Genomic DNA, 10,938 nt, shown 5'->3' with positions numbered 1-10,938 from the left:
AATCTTTCTTAACTTCTGTCCAACATTTCTCATAATTGTCTTTAAATAAGTTCACATTCTCAGATGTCAAATTAATCCCCAGGTATTTCACTTTCTTTGCTACCATTAATCCGGTTTCACTATGAAACCTCTCTCTTTCAGCAACTGATAGATTTTTCTCCAGTACTTTCGTTTTCTGTTTATTCAGCTTAAAACCTGCTACTTGACCAAATACTTGTATTAGCTCTAAAACTCTTTTCGTACTAGTGTCTGGCTCTTGTAAAGTTAATACTAGGTCATCTGCAAACGCTCTCAATTTGTATTGTTTAGCTCCGACCTGAATCCCTTTAATCAGCTGGTCCCCTCTGATCATGTTTAATAGAACCTCCAAGACAGATATAAAAGCTTAGTACAGCTGGGTTAAACTGGTTTTGTTATCTCTTCTTCAAGGTCATACTGACTATAGTATGAGGCCAGAAGGAGTCTGGGTTTCACTTTCTCTTTCTATCTATCTTCCTTATATAGTGTTCCGTATATAGTATTAAGGTTTAGACTTATTATAAGTTCTTGTAAGTTTAAGTCTGCTGCAAATGGATTTCTTATGGACCATGCCAATCCTGAATGTATTGGATTTGTGACAATTATGCTCATTTGCCTTCAGTAGCTGCAAAGCCCTGCTGGATGAAATGTTAATTGCCTGTGGTCTATTTTTTGGAAATCCCGAAATGTGTTTAAGTTTTTACTCTGCTAACTATACGTTGGGATCTGCTCTGGATTAATACTGGATAGAATTTCCATGACAGGAATGTGGGGATTGTGGATTCTAACTACGAAGAACCTGGTAGTGTATCATTTTAAAATGGTTGCATTCTATTATGTTCATTACAATAGAAAATAAATGGTTATGGGAAATAAAATGCTGGTTCTCAGATCTGTTTCTTTCACACACAAATGCAATTATTATTTGTTTGTTTAGCAGAAGCGATTACGAAATACATCAAACAGGATGAAAACAAAACAAAACACATTGAACAGTAAAAATCATTATTAAAATCAGATGTTTTGTTAGATGCGAAGTTTCTCCTCTGAAGAATTTAACTTAGGGCATTTTTTTCAGCCAGAGTTCACTGGAGCTCAGCTCCATCATCTCTCAGGTGGGTTCCATTGCCATTCTAAGTGAACAATGGAGAAGCTCTGGCACTGGTAAATCTAGAAAAATAGCACTGATCCCAAAAAAAACGTTTCTCCTTATAATTGTCACTGTAAGGGCAGAATAGACCACTTTTTCAGAGGTATAATGGGACTTGTCCCTTAATAAAAAGTTAATCATATACCAATCCATCTCTCAATTGGGAGATTTAAATATTTGAACAAAGCTTCTCTTAGGTCCTCATAGATGGGACAAACCAGTAAGTAGTTGGGTAAATATGCAGGCATCTTACCTCCACATAAGGAAACGTTTTCTACGTAGGGGATCCGGTGATAGCATCCTTCAACTATGACAGAGTTCATACACTGGAGTCACAGAGCTGTAAAACTTCAATCCCATTTGGTATTTGTGATGTTGGTTAAGTAGTGAGGGTCAGGGGGCTGAAAGGGACGTTTGGCATACCAAGGTGCAGGATGGTCCCATCCATGCGGAAATGTGTGGTGACCATCATAGGCCACTGGATCCATGAGAGCAGAAGATCCGGCCTCCAAGGAATTCCTTGCCCACTGCCGCTGCCACAGTGCCAGACAGCTGCACTGAATTCCTCAGAGACCAGATTTGCCCCTCCCACATTAATCAGGTCACCTCTTAAGTGACCTCTAAGGCAATAGGAGGTGGTGCTAGTCTTCTTCCATCCTTGTTTCCTGTGGAGATCTTTATTCCTCACCCCTCGCATTGTTCCTGATTTTGATTTTCACTCAACGCTTCTTCCCTGGAATGGGGAGGCAGCCTTGCCAAGGAGCACATTTCACCAGACAGACAGAAGTATGATAAGCACACAAATCATGCTTTAACATATGAGATTTCATATGACAAGGTGCCACCTCAATAGCTAACTCACACAGAATGTCCCAAGAAGTATCATAATCATCAATAATGCATAGCATTTCTTTATCCCATGATGGAGGCTCTCTATTGTTAAAAGTCAGCATCTCCTTGAAACTTCCATCCCCTTTTAAAATTTAGCCAATACCTAAGGGAAAGGATATGCACTCTGGCCTTCACTGAACAAACACCAATTTACATAGGAGGCAACTCCTGGTGGCAAGGGTCCTTCACTCCCCCCCCCATAAAATGTCTGAGGGAGCTGGTCCCTCCCTAAGTTGATGGGCATTGCCATTAACATGGTATGCATGCACTGCATTCTGTGATTGATTATGCAGGGCCGGGCTTACCTTCAGCACCCCATATTTTATTCAAGGGGGCACTACTGCCAACTTCCAAAAGGAGAAGCTTTGAGCAGTTCAAATATAGTGCAAACATATTTATTCCATGGTATTTACAGATTCAGTTTTTTAGGGTATCCCCTTATTTGTGCACCATAATAGATTTATGGGATGAGTTTGAGTTCATAAGTTTTGAGGGCTGGGGAAATCTGTCTACCCCCTTTACTCCAACAGAACCTTGACAAAGAGTTCACTGTAAATACAATGCATGGTATTTACAAAGTGCTAATTCCAATTGAAAAGCATAAACCTAGATAATTAAAGGATTTCACCTGATCAGTGAGGTGCTCCTCAAGTTGCCACTTGTGTTTTTAAGCCTATTGGCAGAAATCAAAACATTAAGTTTTAGTTTTTTGCATTACAAAGCCTTCCTTCAGATGCATACTTCAGAATGTGGAAGCATATAAAGCAGACAGGAAGCCTGAAAGTTACAGGACCCTTGCGGCAATCATGGTGAAACTTCAGTATCAGGATTCAGGTTCAGTTTTCCAGTCACTCATCATCGTCATCATCATCAAACCTTTATTGGCATCACTTACAAACATTCAGAATAAATAGGCCTGTGCGATCTCATCGCCATTTCAACAGTACAGTCATTTGCCAAAGGGAAGAAGAGGCGAGCAATCTATTTCACCTCTGTGGGTCTCCAGCAAGGGCAGGGTCCTGTAGCGTACTTTGGTGGCAAAAAATCAAATAGAGGAACTTACCTACTGTATTGGTGCACTCCTGGCCTCTTCCCTGTAATAAGAAGCGTATGACCTCTGTCTCTGGTTTCCATATTGGGATACATTGTTGGTCTAAGAAATGTTGGTGGAGATCATCATACATTTTACATTTAAGGACCATGTGAGCTAGTGTTTCCACCAGGTGAGCATCACATGGGCAGATCCTATCTCCTTCTGCCATACCTGCAAACCTACACCAAAGGAGGTTAGAAGGATTAGAATTGAACCTAGCCAGCAAAAAAGCCCTTCTTTCTTGCAGGTGAATCAAAAATTGTAGATAATTGAAGTTAATTTCCTGCGCCGAAGAGGGTCGAAAATAAAGAGGGAAACATGTTTTTTTCTGCAGCAGAAATTAATTCCTGGCAATCTATGTCCCACAGCCTAGTTTTTAACATGGCCTTGGCGATTGGAAAAGCCACAGCACCCAGGAGATCCTCTGAAAGCCCAAGTTGCTGTATCTTTGTGCAAAACAGTTGTAGCCCTGTGGAAGGGAAGGAGTCTGACAGAACTTTGCTGAGTAAAGTATCTTTGTCTGCTGAAAAACAAATGTTTAGCCAGCATAAAAGAAAACTCGTCCAGGCAACTGTCTCTAGCTTATATTGGCCTTCCTCTAGACATAGGGCTGCGTAAGGTACACAGCATGGGACAGCGAAAATCTTAAATAGAAAGGCTGCCTGCACTTGTTCCACTGACTGGGTAAACCCTGACATCCAGATTGAAATTCCTAAGAGCAGTTGAGCTCTAACTTTGGCATTAAAAACCTTAAGGGCAGAAGGGATGTGTTGGTTACCTCTTGTTGCAAAGAAGCATATTATGACCTGCATAGACATCTTTCTGGCATTTACCGCCCCTGCGTAGTGCGAAGACCACCAGAGCCTGTGATGGAAAGTGATCCCCAAATAGTTGAATTCGAATATCTGCTGGATGTTTTCCCACCAAAGTAGTCGATACAGGCATTTAGCAAATGATTTAAGCCAATTCTTGTCCATGAGAGCAGAATCAGATCATCTGTATATAGGAGAATGGGGACTTTTGATGCATTGTGTTTTGGGTGGTTAGCATCCACCAGTTTCAGTAATGGGGCAAGGTCATTTAAGAAGAGCTAAAAAGGAGAGGGAGCAAGAACACTGCCCTTTTTCATACCTTGATTTATAATAACAGGGTCTGCACCTCGTCCCCTGTCGGATTTCAAGCCAGCAGGTCCAGCTTAACCCAGAGGAATTTGGCCACCCTCCAGGTGCCCGGCTTGAATCCTTGTGACCTCCTGTCTGCGACTCCCGGCAAGATCAAGGGAGGTCTCTTCAGCGATCCTTTTCAAACGTGAAAATAACACACCACTCCTCCCCCTCCTCCATTCCCAGGGGGGGGGGAAGAGACAGACAGAAATATATCTACATGTCTTTATTCCTGTCTTTCAGCAGTACAGAGAAAACACGTCTGTACCCTCTGATTCCCAACTGCAGAGAGAGAATAAACTCCACCCATGTACTTCCAGTACAGGGTCATGTGCCACTCTGAGCTAACATCCGGTGCTCAGTGCATTGAATAGACCGTCCCTGGTTCCCACGGTACAAACCAATAACATCAGCTTCCTGTTTACCATTCCTGCCACCTGGTGCTTGCTTCTGCATTGCTCCTTTTTCGTAACATCCTCCCCCAAAAGAATCAATGCGTGTTGCAGCAAGCAAAGCGTGATCCAGAGAAGAAAACAAACAGTTGTTATACACATAACACTCCCCTGTTGTTTCAGTTCCACCCTTGGAACTCCCCGCCACTGGTTTCCCCAGTGTACCTCTCTGGTTGTCTGGTTTCCAAGGAATGAGTGCATCTGCATTACCTTGGCTAGCAACTCTCTGTTGTGTCTTTGTCTCTGACTTAGACACAGCTCCAACCTGTCCTCGGTTGTTTACAACAGCAACACATGCAACAGCTAAGTTAGCAAACTCTTTTGAGTACCTCTTGGGTGGTTGACCCTTTGTAACTCTCTCAGACCTACGTATGAGGTGCTGATCCTCTCTGCTCACTGGTCCAGTCTCAGGACTCTTTGGAGAACCAGTTCCAATGGTAAACAGTGGTTCATCCTTCAGTTGTGAAGGCCTATCCATTGTGTGAGACTTCCTCTCAATGACTGTGACAACTGAGCTCTCTGAGCTATCGGTGTCATCACTCTCAGTACCACTGTACTCAGTAAAATCATCATCATCATCTGAATCGTCCTCAGTGGGAAATGTGTGTACTATCACTCTCTCCTGTTCAGGAGCACTCTCTAGAAATTTTGTGAGAATCACCTGACCAGATTCAGACAAAATTACTCTGTAGAGACCCTTTTCATACCCCACAAAAATGCCTCTGGCATTCTTTACTCCACCTGGAGCTTCTGTTCTCACATGAGACCCAAAAACCTTGAAATGGGCAACAGAAGGTTTTCTGTGGAACAGTTTCTCAAAAGGAGAACTTCCCAACTCTTTTGAAACCTTTCTCACTTTCGTATAACAGTACGACATCAGAGACTCGGCCCAGTACTCATGTGGCAGATGTGAACTAAGCAATTGCGCTTCCATCCCCTTTTGCAATTCTCTGTTCACCCGTACACAGACACCCCTGTTCCACGCTTCCGCTGAGACAGCAATCTTGTGTCTGATCCCCTTCTTCTGCAGGAACCTTTGGAAATCCTGTAAAAGAAAAATCTGCTTCTCATCTGTGAATAGACAATCAATGTTAGCATCATGCATACTCTTAACTTTGTCACAAAACTCCTGAAACCTCTCCAAGGCTTCCTGTGGCTTTCTCAACACATAAACCCAGACATAGTTAGAGAAATGATCCACACACACAAGATAAAATCTTGCATTGCCTCTAGATGGTTCTAGAGGACCAATCACATCAGCATACACCCGCTGAAATGCTCTGTTGACTCCGGTCTTCTTCTTGGACACACCTGCAAGAGAAACTAGGTTAGACACAGATGAATTACATTCCATGTAATCACTTTGTGCAAAAGTCAACAAATATAGTCCATCTTTCTCTCTGGCCGAAAGAAATAACTCTCCATCTTTGTAGATCTTGCAGCTCTCAGCATCGTAGGACAATCTCAGTCCTTTCTTTGCAATCTGCGAAACACTTAGCAGATTGAACTTCAATTCAGGAACCAAGTAAACATTGTTTATTGTCAGGTTCAGACTCTTAAGATAGACAGTCCCCACGCCGGTCGCTTCCAGCTCCTGACCGTTGGCCTGTGTCACAGTGAAGCTTTGCTTCTTAAACGTTGAAAAGAGTTCTCTGTGTGGGGACATATGAAAAGTACATCCAGTGTCAATTACAAACGAGTTCCCAACATCTGGCGTGGTTCCTTTCGCCATCAAAGCTTTTCCAGGTTTCACCGAAGTCTTGGTGTGACCTTTGCCTGATGCCTCAGGCTTTGCTAAGCGGCCCTTCGCTCCTTTTGGCGGATGTGGCTTCTTGCAGTTCCGCTGAAGATGCCCAGCCTGTCCACAATTGTAACATTGGACAGCGTTCAAAGCTAGAGCTTTCTCTCCAGTAGCTTCATCTGCGGGGGAATTAGAACTCCGTTCCTCCCTCCCCCTGTCCTTTTCTTCCAGTGCAGCAAGTCTGTCATGTTCATTCAACACGACGGCAGACACCCTTTCCGCGGTCAAATCTTGAGCCGGGAGGGAACCAAGCTGACTGGCAACGGTTTTGTAAGTCCGATTTAGGCTGTTGATCATCATGAAGCAAAACACTTCCTCCTGCAGACGGAAATTGCGTTCCACCATCTGCTGGCGCAGATATTTCATCTCCGTCAGGTGCGCTTGAACATCTCCATCAGGCGCAAGCCTCAGATTGGTCAGCTTCTCAAAATACAGCAACGCTGAAGAACCAGCATCCCTCTGATGTGTTCTACGCAGCATTTCCCAAATTTCCCGTGCATATTCCAAACCCTGAATATGCACCAATTGGTCATCTGACACACAGAGAATTATAGCCGTTCTGGCTTTCAGATTCTGTGACTCCCAACCTCGGGTTGGTGCTGCTGGGATGGGGTTCTCAATCACGTCAAAGACCCTCTGATTCTGCAGCAGGGCCTTCATCTTTATAGACCAAGATGAATAATTGTCATTAGTCAGGGGAGGGGGATAGGGCAACCCTCCCGCCTTCTTGGAATCCATGCTGAACTCAAGTCTGTACTTTCTCTCTCAAGCCTGCTTTTTCTTTCAAGCCAGTAAACTCCAAAAGTCTTTAGGCTTGTTTACTGCTTTCACTGGCAGGCAAACCTTTGGGCTTATTTTCAAAACCCTTGCACAGCTGCGCAGATATCAAAACACTTCCCAGGCTCTTTTTGTGCCATTCAGTAACTTTACAAGTACTGTGCGGCCGTTGCCTAGCAACCTGCTCAGGACGGGATTCCTTATCTCACCACAGGAATTCCTGGTATGCAAGCCTTTCTTTCAGAGCTTTTTTTTTTTTCAAACGCAGCTCTCTCGTGAACAGAGAATTAAACCTTTCTGTTCACTCTCTCTAGCCCGAAATGCAGCATACCTTTGAGCATACACTCCTCTCGGTGTCCAGCTGTCTGTTCTGTTCAGCTTCTGGCTGCAGGCAGACACATTTCTTTATCTCCTTAGGTGCAGAGGATGGCAACGATTCATCGACCTCTCACCTCTCAAGCAGATTCTCATGGATCTTTAACCCATCGGCTCATGCAACCATCCTCTGCTACCAGATGTCGGATTTCAAGCCAGCAGGTCCAGCTTAGTCCAGAGGAATTTGGCCACCCTCCAGGTGCCCGGCTTGAATCCTTGTGACCTCCTGTCTGCGACTCCCGGCAAGATCAAGGGAGGTCTCTTCGGCGATCCTTTTCAAACGTGAAAATAACACACCACTCCTCCCCCTCCTCCATTCCCAGGGGGGGGGGGAAAGAGACAGACAGAAATATATCTACATGTCTTTATTCCTGTCTTTCAGCAGTACAGAGAAAACACGTCTGTACCCTCTGATTCCCAACTGCAGAGAGAGAATAAACTCCACCCATGTACTTCCAGTACAGGGTCATGTGCCACTCTGAGCTAACATCCGGTGCTCAGTGCATTGAATAGACCGTCCCTGGTTCCCACGGTACAAACCAATAACACCAGCTTCCTGTTTACCATTCCTGCCACCTGGTGCTTGCTTCTGCATTGCTCCTTTTTCGTAACAGGTTATTCTTATACGACAGGTATTATTTGAGTAAAGCTTTTTAATCAGGTAAAGTAACCTAGGATTTAGGCCCAATGACTCCAGTTGGACCATAACAGCCCCCTATTGTCTGAATCAAAAGCAGCCTTAAGATTTAAATAGGCCACATATAGGCCTTCTTTATGGTGCTGTGAGTACTTGGCGGTTAAATAGGACAACACTATACAGTTACATAAAGTGGATTTCCCTGGGCTAAACCCTGCCTGCTCTGGGCCTATGATGTTGTTCACGTCAAGCCACATGGTTAATTTGGAAAATTCTCTGTGTCCTGCATCCCACATCAGTACTTTACTAGGGCCATGAAGTTTGTGGTTCTGGTGGTGAATAAGAATCTTAATGACTTAATTTTATAAAGTGTATATATATATATATTTTAAAAAATAGTCTCCTATGCTATAACTGATTTCAAGAGTGTCCAGATCAAGGGAACTATTAATACTGCTTGATTCTGACTAGGTCATTCCACACCTGGAATGCTGTGCCCAGTTTTGGACCCTGCAATCTAAGAAGGATATTTACAAGCTGAAATGTGTGCAGAGAAGGGCTACTAAAAAGATAAAGGGTCTGGAAACCAAGCCTTATGTGGAATGGATGAGGGAGTTGGGTATACTTAGCCTGGAAAGGCGTCAACTGAGAGGACTCCTTTACAAAGCCTTAGCCATTGGACTATGACAATTAATCTCAGGATTCTGTCCTGCCCTCAGTGCTAGTCAACATTTACATGAAACTGTTGGGAGAGGAAATGCCATACCAACTCAGTGAAGGTTGGTTTCTTGGGTTGAGTTTAAAATCCAAGTGAGGACAAAATAGATTGCAAATATAATTACATTCTGCAGGAAACTTTGTGTGTGATTGTGTAAGTGAGAGAAGATTCTTAAACAGTGGCTGTATTTGTAGGATTAAAGAGTGTGAGGCAGGGGAGATAGAGGGAAGCGCCAGAGAAACCAAAACTCCTAACAATACTTTGAAGAAGTCACAAGAAAAACTCTACACAGTTATCTGGGCATAGAATCCATTGAAATCAGTGGCACTTACATCTAGGTAGACAGGTATAAAAATAAATGGTTACTACGTCCACCAACAGTGCATAGGAGTGTGCTGAAATCCGTAAACCGCCTCCAACCCTTCCAGCCAAATTTATTCATTGATGAGGGATGGGGTAGGAACATGAGAAGCATCTTTCGCTATCAAGGAAGTAACCAAACTTCCTTTGAAAGTGCTGGTAGAACATAGACATTGTGGGTTATTTTGCCCTGCCAGAGTCTGTCTAATCTTCTTTTTAAGTTATCTAAGCTGGTGGCCATCACTACCTCCTATGGAAGTGAGTTCCATGACTGAACTATGAACTGCATAAAATATTATACAGCTTCTGAACTGCACTAAGCATGGTTTTACCCCTCCTTTCAACTATCTCAGGAAAATATTTATGAAATTATGGAGTAATTAAATAGAATACTTTTCTGTCTTCTTTAACTTTATTAAATTCAAGCAAAATAAATCTTCTCCAGGACAATCCTTCCAGCCAAATATATTTATTGGTGAGGGATGGGGTGGAAACTTGAGAAGCACCTTTGGCTATCAAGGAAGGAGTTGCATTGCTCAGTAGGCCTAATATAAACAATGAAGAGAAGAGAAGAGAAGAGAAGAACACCCCAAGATAGACAGCTTAGTGATGAATGTCCTCTGTGACTTTTGTACTGTGTGGCTAAAAAATGTCTTGAGTTGTGGTATGAGCAGGAAATGAGGGTATTGCTCTGCATTCAAAGCAATGGAAAGAGAAGAAGAAGAGAGAACAGGCAGAGCCGCTTCTAACTTGTTAACTGGGGAAAGAGGCATGAGGCCACAATGGGAGTGAGCTACTGCCCTCCTCACATGATAGTCCTTTACCCTTGAACATCTGATCAGCTGCTCCAAGAAGACTGCTGTAGTATTTCTTATCTTTTGAAAATGGAGGATGGGATTTGAAGCAGGTATAAACAACTAGCTGGGTTCAGTTCAAGACAATGTGGCTAAGGACAGTCATCACCAAACAGATCAGCTGAGTCAAAGTATCACTCCCTGTCCCAACAATCTGACACAATTAGAATAAGGAGGGACGAAGTTCCATAAAATGATTTAATTAGCTCTCAGTGATGATCTTGGAGTCATTAGATTCTATTCAGTGCCTACCAGTGTGTCCTTGGCACCTTTCAACAGTCTTGAGTTATGTCTAGCTTTGCCAGCTGAGAAGTCACCTGAGCAGTACCTTGAGGCTCTCACCGCACTTTGATTAGTGGCCTGAAAGAACAAAAAAAGTATATCGCTCCTTCCAATTTAGTAAGACCCAACATCAAGTAATAGGAAAGACAGAGGAACGGGCTCAGAATATACCTTTATCCATCAAGGACCAAGCAACTTCCCATCGACCTAGGATGTGATAGTATTAGCAGTTTGTGCACATGTCTGTAGCAGATGAGGGCTACAGTCAGGCACTGAAGAATATGGTTGGCCGTCTTAGCCATTGTGGAAAGAGATTTAGAAATATAATCACAAGCTCTTCAAAAACTCAGTGCTTACAGCAGAACCA

This window comes from Podarcis raffonei, chromosome 8, assembly GCF_027172205.1.
Source record: "Podarcis raffonei isolate rPodRaf1 chromosome 8, rPodRaf1.pri, whole genome shotgun sequence".
In the NCBI taxonomy this organism is placed as follows: Eukaryota; Metazoa; Chordata; class Lepidosauria; order Squamata; family Lacertidae; genus Podarcis; species Podarcis raffonei.
This window is presented reverse-complemented; position numbering follows the sequence as displayed.